This window comes from Pan troglodytes, chromosome 7 (assembly GCF_028858775.2).
Source record: "Pan troglodytes isolate AG18354 chromosome 7, NHGRI_mPanTro3-v2.0_pri, whole genome shotgun sequence".
NCBI classification, from domain to species: Eukaryota; Metazoa; Chordata; class Mammalia; order Primates; family Hominidae; genus Pan; species Pan troglodytes.
In genome coordinates this window covers 128,647,822-128,659,310 of record NC_072405.2, presented here as the reverse complement: position 1 = coordinate 128,659,310, position 11,489 = coordinate 128,647,822, and the positions used below count along the sequence as shown (strand labels likewise).

General features: G+C 43.0%; 1 protein-coding gene across 8 annotated transcripts in view; it reads left to right on the top strand.

Moving 5' to 3' along the window:
- Positions 1 to 11,489, top strand: part of SAMD12 (sterile alpha motif domain containing 12) — a 492,602-nt gene that overhangs the window by 279,730 nt on the left and 201,383 nt on the right. The gene's annotated exons all lie outside the window — the stretch shown is intronic.

Here is an 11,489-nt window from a genome sequence, read left to right as displayed (position 1 = left end):
TTTCCATGTAATGACCATGTACTATGTGCCATATTCTCAGTCTTTACAACATCCCTGCCAGGAAGATATTCTTATTCCCACTTCACAAATCAGATAGCTGAAACTTAGAGGTTAAGTAACTTAACCGAAGTTGCACAGCTAACCCAGTGCAGATCCAAAGCTTGTGTCCATTATATTGAGTGCCCCTCAGTAAATCAAATCCATGGAAGTCCTGACCTAGTCCGCTGATCTGTTTGCATTTCCCCCTCTACACAATACACTCCTTGGCCCAAGGGGTCTATGGTAGAGATGGAAACTTCAGTGAGCTTGCAACTCTATTGTTCTAATACACCTCTTCAGGGCCAGGATGAGGTAAGGCAAGCAAAGTGCTTGGCACAAAATGTAAAAAGGCACTTACTCTTAAGTTTATGTATGTACAAGATCACAAATTTGCTCACCCTAATCCCAACCCAGCCCCTCCTGTTGATTGTCCTGGGATGTGGCTGCTGGGATACTCTAGAGGAAACCACAAAGATCTTCATTACCATGTTAACCAAAATAGGCCTGGGACTGGCTTGCAGGCTGTTTGATACTACTCCCCTGTCGATTTTTGCATGTTGCCATTTCTGGTTAGCATCTGTCCCCAAAATGATTCCCCCCCTCCAAAACTACCTTTTATTATTTTTTCCACCAGATTTTCTCTCCAAAACTATCATGTAGCCACACAAGCAGGAAGAGAAAGAGATCCCTGAGATCCTCCATCAAGGCTGGAAAATTGGTTATAACCAATTTGCTAACTCCACTCTGTTGGAAGTGGCTGAGTAGAGGAGAATTGAGGAAAGATTGGTGCACGGGGTGAGCAGGACCTGCCTCCTGCATGGGATGTGGGGAATTGCACTTGCCATTGTTGGAGCCCAGGCCAACCCTCCTCATCTTACAGATGAGGAAACTGAGGTCTTCAGAGGGGAAATGACTTCTGTGAGCTCACTTAGTTGGCCAATACTAAATTAGAGCTAGAACCCTATTTCCTACTCCTAGCACTTTTTCCACACTGGGTCAGGGAAATGGGGTCCACCATATACATTCTTATCTTGACTGCAATGCTACCACCTCCACCACCAACTCCTCAAAGGAGGCACCATCCTGACTATAGCTGTGCCCATTTTTCTGTCTGTCAAAAGCCTGTTGATGTAATTGAATACCAGCAATGCAGTACATGGCCCACCTACATCAGAATCCTCTAGAGTAATCAATTGAAAATGAAGATTCTTGGGACATCTCCTAGTTCTTCTGAGTCAGAAGGTGATTCTTTCACTAGCGTTTGAGAACTACTAATCTGGATTTGGGACTGTTTATATCAGTGACTTCTTATTCAATTTGTGGGATTCTTTTTGTCTTTCTTTCCTTTGGGGCATTAAGTCAGTACTTCCATCGTCATCTTACATTTCTAGTTCTCAGTCAAGTTCAACAAGAAATGAAGCTCACTATATTCTTCATCAGATTGTAATTTGGCCAAGATAGAAATGGGAAAAGGGAAATTTCAAAGTAGGAGATATTCGATTTTCTCTTGTGGGCATGATAGAGTTATGTAGAAAGATCCCTTATCTACGATTGATGGGTTTCAAGTCTCTTATCAAAGACAGTGAAACACTTTTAAGATTGTTATTTTAAGATGTAGGCAAAATGTTTCCAAATATATGTCAGTAGTCTCTTAAAACTTTTTTTTTTTTTTTGAGACAGTCTTGCTCTGTCGCCCAGGCTGGTGTGCAGTGGCATGATCTCGACTCACTGCAACCTCCACTTCCTGGGTTCAAATGACTCTCATGCCTCAGCCTCCTGAGTAGCTGGGATTACAGATGCCTGCCACCAAGCCTGGCTAATTTTTTTTTTATTTTTAGTAGAGACGGGGTTTTGCCATGTTGGCCCGGCTGGTCTCGAACTCCTGACCTCAGGTGATCTGCCCACCTTGGCCTCCCAAAGTGCTGGGATTACAGGCATAAGCCACCACACCAGGCCTCTTAAAACTTTTTCATAAGAATTTGGTTTAGTGCTTTAAGCAGAGAGTACACAATGGTGGGCATGAGCCATTTCTGTGAATATGCATGTCTGCCACACAGAAGGTTTCAGAAAATTTGAATTAGTTGTCAATATTTAAAACCAGATTTCAACAATTTAAAATATAAATGTTTATCTTCTATTTTAAAAATTTAAACTATTTTGACACTGGGCCTGTCATATACTGCCTGTTTGTGCCCTCCCGAAATTGATATGTCAAAACACTAATCCCAATCTGATGGCATTTGGAGGTGTGGCTTTTGGGAAGTGATTGGATCAGTGCCCTTATAAAAGGGGTCCCAGAGAGCTCTCTCACTTGCTTTCCACTATGCAAAGACACAAGGAGAGGTTGGCATCTGCAGCCGGCACCAGAAACTGACCACACAGGCATCCTGATCCCAGACGTTCAGCCTCTAGAACCATGAGAGATAAATTTCTGTGGTTGATAAACTACCCAGTCTGTCTATGGTGCAGCCTGAACAGATTCAGACTGGGCCACAGCCACACAATGCAATAATCTGATGCATAGAGGTGGTCTCTTAGACTATGGCATATTAAAGATGTTTGTAAATTATATAACATTTCTTTACTTGAGAGGTGGGGTCTAGGTATGCTCCTCTTGGATCTGGGAAGGCTTAGTGACTGCTCTTATCAGTGAAATACGAGAGGTGAGGCTAAGCTAGGCATACACTGGCTCATTTTCTATCTGTTGGGACACGTGTTCAGGGCAGTGAGGCACCATGTCACAAGGCCAGCTACCCTGAGACCACCATGCTGTGAGAAGACCAAGCCACATGAAGAGGCCCTAGAGGAAGAAACACCACATGGAGAAAGACAGAAAGGTCAAGGAGCGCTAAGGTGACAGATACACAAATGAAGAAGCCATTCGTTTTTCATCCCCATGAGGTGATGTCATAAGGATCAGAAATAAGCCACCCAGCTGAGCCCTTCAGGAATGCCTCACCCACAAAAGTGTGAACAAAGTAAAAATGATTGTTTTAAGCCACAAATTTAGAATAGACCACTGAAACAAGAGAATGCCTTTCCAGTGCGCTCTGTTCTGATCCCCATTCCTTCCTCTGGCTTTACTTCAATTGTTTTACATCCTGGCTCCTATAGGAATTTGGGTCATAATCTTTATTTAAATTTCAGTCTGGAGAACCTTGAATTGTGTATACTTTTGGAAATTAAAATTTTTTTGAGACAGAGTCTCACTCTGTTGCCCAGGCTGGAGTACAGTGACAAAATCTTGGCTCACTGCAACCTCCACCTCCCGGGTTCAAGTGATTCTCCTGCCTCAGCCTCCCAAGCAGCTGGGACTATAGGCTTGCACCACTACACCCAGCTAATTTTTGTATTTTTAGTGAAGACAGGGTTTCGCCATATTGGCCAGGCTGGTTTCCAGCTCCTGGCCTCAAGTGATCCACCCACCTTGGCCTCCCAAAGTGCTGGGATTACAGGCATGAGCCACTGTGCCTGGCAGGGAATTAAAATATTAAAAATAATAATATACATATATACATATATGTATGAGTATATACATGACAAAATTAAGTTGTAAGGGCAAGAATGATACAGACAGCAAATAAAATGTCTACTTGAAATACTTTACTTCCATGGGCCCCCTTGGCAAGGTAAAGAGAGCATAAGGTCAAGAATTTGTCACCCCTGGTAACTGGTTTTCTTATCTATATAAAGGCAGCTCCCATTCATCTTTGACATGGTTGAGTCTATGAATAAGTCAGCTCAGCTTTTGTGTTTTTCTTTTGGGTGTATATTTGTGTATCTTTTAACGTTCTAGAAATTTATTCCATGGCAATACAGCCTGTGGGGCAAATGAAATGTCTACTTCTTTGTTGAAGCCTGTGCCTTATTCATCTTGTTCCTCCAGCTCTCAGTAAATGTTTGTTGAATAAATGAATGAACAAATGAATGTGTGTTAGTCACCGAGGGTACAAAGACAAATGAGACACGATCCCTGCCCTTGAGGAGCTCACAGTCTATTGAACACAGGCAGCAAATTAAATGCCGGTCATGCCGCCTGGGTAGCACATTCTTTTATTCAGAAACACCATTTCATCTGTGCTTGGCCTCTGTTCACACCCATACCCAGATGAAACTACAAGATGTGTGAAAATGTGCCCTGGAGGAGCCCTGACAGGGGCAAGGGGCTGCAAACCACCTGCTCTGAAGAGACAGCCTCTCAGTGTTGAAGTGAGTGCATGGGGAGGAGAAAGAGAGGACTGACCCATCGCAGCTGCAGGAACAGAGACACAATTACTCAGAATCACCCTCAGGGACCCATCAGAAAAGCAAGAACAAAATCACTGCCGCATCATTCCATCAGGCTGTGCTTGCACAGACCGCAGAAACGCAGCAAGGCCACGTGATCAGCACCACTCCTCAAAGCTGCGGCTGCAGCCAAAAGATTTAGGATAGATACCAGAGTTTTGCTTGATTTTTTAACAGAGATGTGAGGAAGGCCCTGATTGTAATCAGCCTGCTCCCCTTCCACCTACCCTCCCCATGCATTTCGAGGAATTGTCTTTTTTCTTTCTGTAGTAGGTTTAGCAAAGTGTCAGCTTGTGCATTTTTCTTTCTCTCTCTCTTTCCTTTTCTTTCTTTTCTCTTCATTTTTTAAGACAGGGTCTCACTCTGTGGCTCAGGCTGGAGTGCAGTGGCGCAATCAGAGCTCACTACAGCCCTCACCTCCCCAGCCTCAAGTGATCCTACTGCCTCAGACTCCCAAGTAGCTGGGACTACAGGCATGCACTACCAAGCCTGGCTAATTTTTTATTTTCTGTAGAGACAGGGTCTCCCTATATTGCCCAGGCTGGTCTCAAACTCCTGGCTGGACTCAAACAATCCTCACACCTCAGCCTCCCAAAATGCTGGGACTACAGGTGTGAGCCACTGTGCCTGGCCCCCTTTCTTTCTTTATGAGGTTGTTAGTGAAATAGGACAGAGGAGAAGCAAAGATCTTTGTTTAATCTTAGAGATAAGTGGCAGCTCATTCTTGATTCTCCCAGTGAGCTAGAGTATCGATGTCAATATATTGATATGATCAACATTTTACAGAGTGTTGATTAACATTCATTTGGGTTTTGGAAGATTTCTATTTGTTTATGTTAAATAACAAAAACATGAGGTTGTCAGGAAATTGTTAGGGAGGGATGCCTTTGCTGCCCTGTCAATTTCCAAGCAACAGGGCTGTGTTCTAGCCCAGGGAGGCTGAGCTATAGTTAGAAATGACTTTCTGTGTGCAAAACAGAACTTGGTGAAATACTTAACCAGTAGTTAATTTGCTGCCTTTGCTCAATAGATTCTGAATGCCTTCAAGTAGAAATCCCAAAAGAAAAGGTAAAATCAACAGCAATGGCAACCAAACTCCTCTCTTCCTCATAGTCTAAAAGTATATCAGCATCTTAACATTTTGAGGAGAAAACATTATCTTTATCAGGGTTCATTTTATTCTTTAATACATTGTTTTTTAGTCCGTTTCCACATTGGAATTCAAAAAGTAAACATAAACTCACTGTCTTGGTAATTAGGCCAAAGAATAAGAATTGATATCAAATATTATTAAAATTAAATAGCAGCTGCAGAAACTATTAATAACAAGTGGTTATTAACTTGCACATCTTATGTACTGACTGCATACTTCATCCAATTCTAGCTGAAGAGATCCACTTTCAAAAAGGGAAGAATTTATGTCTTTGGGAAAACATTACTTGCTAATCTTTGTTTCTGTCCTTTTAAGTTTCACAACCTTTCTTGTATCTGTAGAGTAGTTATACATTACGCTTAGCTGTTGAGTGTTTTCTGTGTGATCTGCTATCCTGATGATTTCAGTACATTTAAATCTAGAATCTCATGGCCCAAGACTTCTGTCTTTAGATAGGTGCTACATTGTTAAGTGAGTAAAAGCTGTACAGTAGTCTCTCCTTATCTGTAGGGGATACCTTCCAAGACCCCTGGTGGAAGCCTTAAACTGGCATCCTATGTATAGTATGCATTAATTTCTTTTTGTTTCTTCACAATTTAATGGATAGAAGATTCGTTCTTACCACAGATCTTAGCAACCTCAGCATACATTTTTGTTGTTGTTTCCTTATTAAGTTGAGAACTTTCACTATTTCACTTAAAGGAATCAATGTACGGCTTCTCTTTGGCATATCCTGATTGCTAGCATCACTACTCTTGAGCTTTGGATCAATTACTAAGTAAAATAAGAGTTACTTTAATAGAAACACTGCAATATCAGGACAGTCCGTCTGAGAAGCAAGACGGTGACTAAGGAGGGAGTGTCTACAGTGTGGATACATGCTGAGTTCATGTCCCTCTTTGGGACAGCGTGTGGGAGGCCATGAGATTTTATCATGTCCTTTAGAATGGTATGTAACTTAAAACTTATGAATCGTTTATTTTTGGAATTTTTCATGTGATATTTTTAGGCTGAGGTTGACCCTAGGTAACTAAAACGGCAGAAAGCAAAAATGTGGATAAGGGGGCACTACTGTATTGCCCACCCTGAAGGACATGACTAGAAGGTGAAATAAAGAAAGCATGACAAGATAGCATGCTTGGTCTCCCTGCTTTGGAGGGATCTGAATCAATCAATACCTTAAAACCCAGGGCATGCACAGGGACAGTGATGTGCAAAAGCAGAGCTGGTGTGCGACATGGATTACTGGTTCCAAGCCAGCAATTACTAGGACCCGCTTTGTTTGCATAATCTTGTCCCATAATCTGGAGCACTGAAAATTTCTTTTTTTTTTATTTCTCTCTTTCTTTTTTTTTTCTTTTTTTAATTATACTTTAAGTTCTAGGGTACATGTGCACAACGTGCAGGTTTGTTACATATGTATGCATGTGCCATGTTGGTGTGCTGCATCCATTACCTCATCATTTACATTAGGTATATCTCCTAATGCTATCCCTCTCCCTTTCTCCCATTCCACTACAGGCCCCGGTGTGTGATGTTCCCCACCCTGTGTCCAAGTGTTCTCATTGCTCAATTCCCACCTATGAATGAGAACATGCAGTGTTTGGTTTTCTGTCCTTGCAATAGTTTGCTCAGAATGATGGTTTCCAGCTTCATCCATGTCCCTACAAAGGACATGAACTCATCCTTTTTATGGCTGCATAGTATTCCATGGTGTGTATGTGCCACATTTTCTTAATCCAGTCTATCATTGATGGATATTTGAGTTGGTTCCAAGTCTTTGCTAATGTGAATAGTGCCACAGTAATTAGAATGGCAATCATTAAAAAGTCAGGAAACAACAGGTGCTGGAGAGGATGTGGAGAAGTAGGAACACTTTTACACTGTTGGTGGGACTGTAAACTAGTTCAACCACTGTGGAAGACAGTGTGGCAATTCCTCAAGGATCTAGAACTAGAAATACCATTTGAACCAGCCATCCCATTACGGGGTATCTACCCAAAGGATTATAAATCATGCTGCTATAAAGACACATGCACTGAAAATTTCAAATGGAGACGGTATGGGTAGAATTCCTGAAGCATAAGGCCCTTTCTTCCTCAATTCATTAAGACAATTCTATCATGATAAAAATCGTAGACTCAAAAGAAGCTTTGAAAGGTTGTATTGTCCATGCTCCTGATTTTAGGTAAAACCATGTATGACCTATCCATAGAAGAGAGCAATTATGCTTGTTTCTAAGCTTTCAAGAAAATGATCATATTTAGCCCTCTCTGACAATGTATCCTGATGTTTAATTACCTTTTCTAGAAGGAAAATCCTGCTATTGTTTTAGAGTTAGTCAGAACTGGGTTCAAATGTCTGTGCCGTCACTCTCTGATCATGTGACTAGCATCAGATTACTGATGCCAAATCTTGCCAAATCTTAATGAACTAAGTTGCAGCATGGAAGTAACATCTCCTTACATCATGAGGTGGTTTTAAGGAGTAAAGGAAAACGTGGGCTGGGTGTGGTGCCTTATGCCTGTAATCCCAGCGCTTTCAGAGGCAAAAGCAATGGATTGCTTGAGCCCAGGAGTTAGAGACCAGCCTGGGCAACCCCGTCTTTATAAAAAGTACAAAACTTAGTGGGCTAGTGGTGTGCACCTGTTGTCCCAGCTACTAGGGAGGCTGAGGTGATTGCTTGAGCCAAGCAGGTCGAGGCTGCGGTGAGCCATGATCATGCCACTGCGCTCTAGCCTGGGTGACCCTGTCCCAAAACAAAATACAAGTGCAGTACCTGCCATAGAAAAGGCCCTCAGTGCATGTTACTTCCTTGTTCCTATTTTACCTAACCTGACATCTCATATTGCATTCCTGGTGCCAGAGGAAGAATGTTCAATGGCTAACCATTCCCTAGGGTGGTAGATAGCATGGCACAACTGAAAGATTCGGCACACACTTTAATGATAAACTGGCATGCCACCCTCAGAATAGCAAGATAAAAGGGGAAAGCATTTAGTGTGTCACACCAGGTTGTGGGAGAATCAGTAGTTCCTGAAAATTCTTTGCTAGGTACGATTTGACATTGTACTTGGGACTTTGGACAAAGTAGCTTTATGTCAAGTCCCCTAAATAGTGAGGGAAGACAATTTCTTGGAAAACCAACCTCAACTACTTTGCAGTATTGGGTGAGAGAGTGGGAAACATGATCCTGGTGGAAAGCTGCGAGTTACATGCACAAATGGAAGAGGAGGGAAAATCTGGATTTGTTGGTTGAGACAACGATAGCAGTCCTGGATGAGCCACATTGGGAGCATTGCACAGTAGGTAGAGGACCTTTGAGGTCTTGCATGTGTACTGCTAACAGATGCAGGAAGTTCCTCCTTGAGTGGTGGCTGTGCCTTCGCTGGGGCTAGGACGTTTCTGGACCCGCAACTGCAGTGTGATGCAAAGACCTTCAACATGACACAGGAGAACATATTTTAAAAAGAGATCTAGACTTGAAAACTGGTCTCCATGAGCACAGTAAAGTTAACTGGAACTCTCACACCACGTGTTTGGGAAGTGGGACTGGCTGAGAAAATGTTAGAATAATTTTCAAATATATGAAGAGTTACGAAGAGCAATGATTGCAACTTCAAAGAAAGGGAGAGCCGGGCATGGTGTCTCATGCCCTTAATCCAGCACTTTGAGAGGCAGAGGCAGGAGGATGGCTTGAGACCAGTTCGAGACCAGCCTGGGCAACATGGTGAATCCCAATCTCTGCTAAAAAATACAAAAATTAGCCGGGTATGGTGGTGCATGACAGTAGCCCCAGCTATTCTGGAGGCTGAGGTGGGAGGATCGCTTGAGCCTGGGAGGTTGAGGCTTCAGTGAGCCATGATCGCTCCACTGCACTCCAGCCTGGGTAACAGAATGAGACCCTGTCTCAAAAACAAAAGAGAAAGGCCGATTCCAAATGATGCTCAAATTATGGGAGGTGTGATTCCAATTTGATTTGAGAAGAACTTCCTGACAATAAGAGTTATTTATTAAAAATAAAGAGGAGGGTAAGGGAGGAGAGGGGGAAGGAATGGGAAGGGGAAGGGGAAGAAGATATTGTGATAAATTTCCTGCATATCTTAGATACAAAGGCAGGCATCTCTTCACTATAACATGAGCATAATCATTCCTGAATATCAAAGAGCTGGGTTTTATCTTTCCATCATTGTTTCATGCACCAAAGAGATACTGTGTACATAGCTTATGCCAGGTACGGTGTTGAGGTCTAGCATGATAGGAATGACAGACACAGGCCAGGTACTCAAAGAGCTCACCGATTGGTGCCTGATGCTCAATAATGGGTTGTTAAATAAATATGTAAATAGAGATGTGTAAACAGATAAATTAGAATACAATGACATAAGTATTAATAGCTTCTTCCATAGTACTTTGTTTATATTTCTAACTGTGGGAGTGCTTTGCAGAAGATGTGCTGTTTGGGCTGCATCTTGAAAGAGGATTATTGGTTTGCAGGATGGGCACTGAAGGGGTGGGACACTCCCCCCCCACACACACACACAGACACAGACATACCCCTGCCCCCCGCCAATGTGTGCACACACACACACACACAGACATACCCCCTGCCAATGCGCACACACACACACATACCCCCCGACAATGCACACACACACACACAGAGACATATCCCCGCCCCCCGCCAACGCGCACACACACGCACCAGAGGCATGGTGCCTGGGCTATTTGATCACTGAGTACAGTGTGATTGGATTAAAGGTTATACCGTAAAGGTTGAGAAGGTCAGTGATCAAAGAGGAGGCTAGAGGAGAATGGAGTACATAAATCCTGGTCCTTTAAAGTATCTCTTGAGCTCCTAGTGACTAACACTTTACTATAAGTCAAGTCCTTCTGTATTGAATACTCCCTTGATCTGTCCTGAAAATGGGACACTCCTTCTTGGCCCTAACTTGTAAATTAAAAAAAAAACAAAAGAATCATAACTTATTCTAAAAGATAGGTGTGGGTGAGGAAATTCTTCATCTAGGGTATATTTTAACATCAACATCAGCTATTCATGAACATCCCTTCTTTTTCAGAAGTGATACACTTGGGATCATGATACAGAAAGCTGAGCAAGCCTGGGCATTGGCTTCTACCCAGAGAGTGGTGGAACTTGGTGGAGGAGGTAGATGAGAAGGGTTTTTCAATGAGGTTGGAGCGCCATAACACAGCAAACTTGTCACTGAGCCCCTGTCAACTTATTTTGTCGCATAAAAATCTCAACTGTGCACAGAGAGGAGGTGACTGTTGGAAATTAGAAGTTCAAGGAACAAGCCTCTGGCAGACACTGGCTTTTAGAACTTAGGGTCTCTCCCACCAGGAAAAGATGTGAGTGAGGGAAGGAGAGTCTGGGAGCTGGAGTAAATCAACTCAGAAAAGCCTTCCCTGCGATAACTGTGTGTGAGTACCTTCTATTTTTCAGGCACTGTGCTAATGCTGGAAGGCAAATACCACACATTCCCTGCCTGCAAGAGTCCCATGTTTTCCTCATGAGACAGACATTTCCTCGGGAAGACAAATTACTAAGCATGAGATAAATATGAGGTCACTAGAAGGGCCCCTAACTTCCCTTAAAAGGGAGAGGTTCGGAGGTCAAGAAGCAGGGGACTCCAGAACTGAGACTTAACAAGGGAAAGCATTCCAGAGATGGTGGTGAGATTCAAGAAATGGACTTGTTTGGTATGGCTGGAGTTTGTGGTTTGTGATGGGGCAAGTATGAGGGCTAAGACCAAAGTAGAGAGAAAAGCAGAAAAGTGTATGTTACTCCAGTATTGGAATGTCAACAGTAAACCCTCACAGCCCTGCAAGGGATGACGCTGTGGCAGAGCACCCAGTGTCATGCGGCTGTGAGCCGAGGTCTCATGCCCTCTGCATGCATACACAGGCCATCATCCCAGGGCTCCTTCCTATCACTGCAATGCTTATGCTGAAAAAAGCAAGGATGAGCACAATTGTAAAGAGTAAT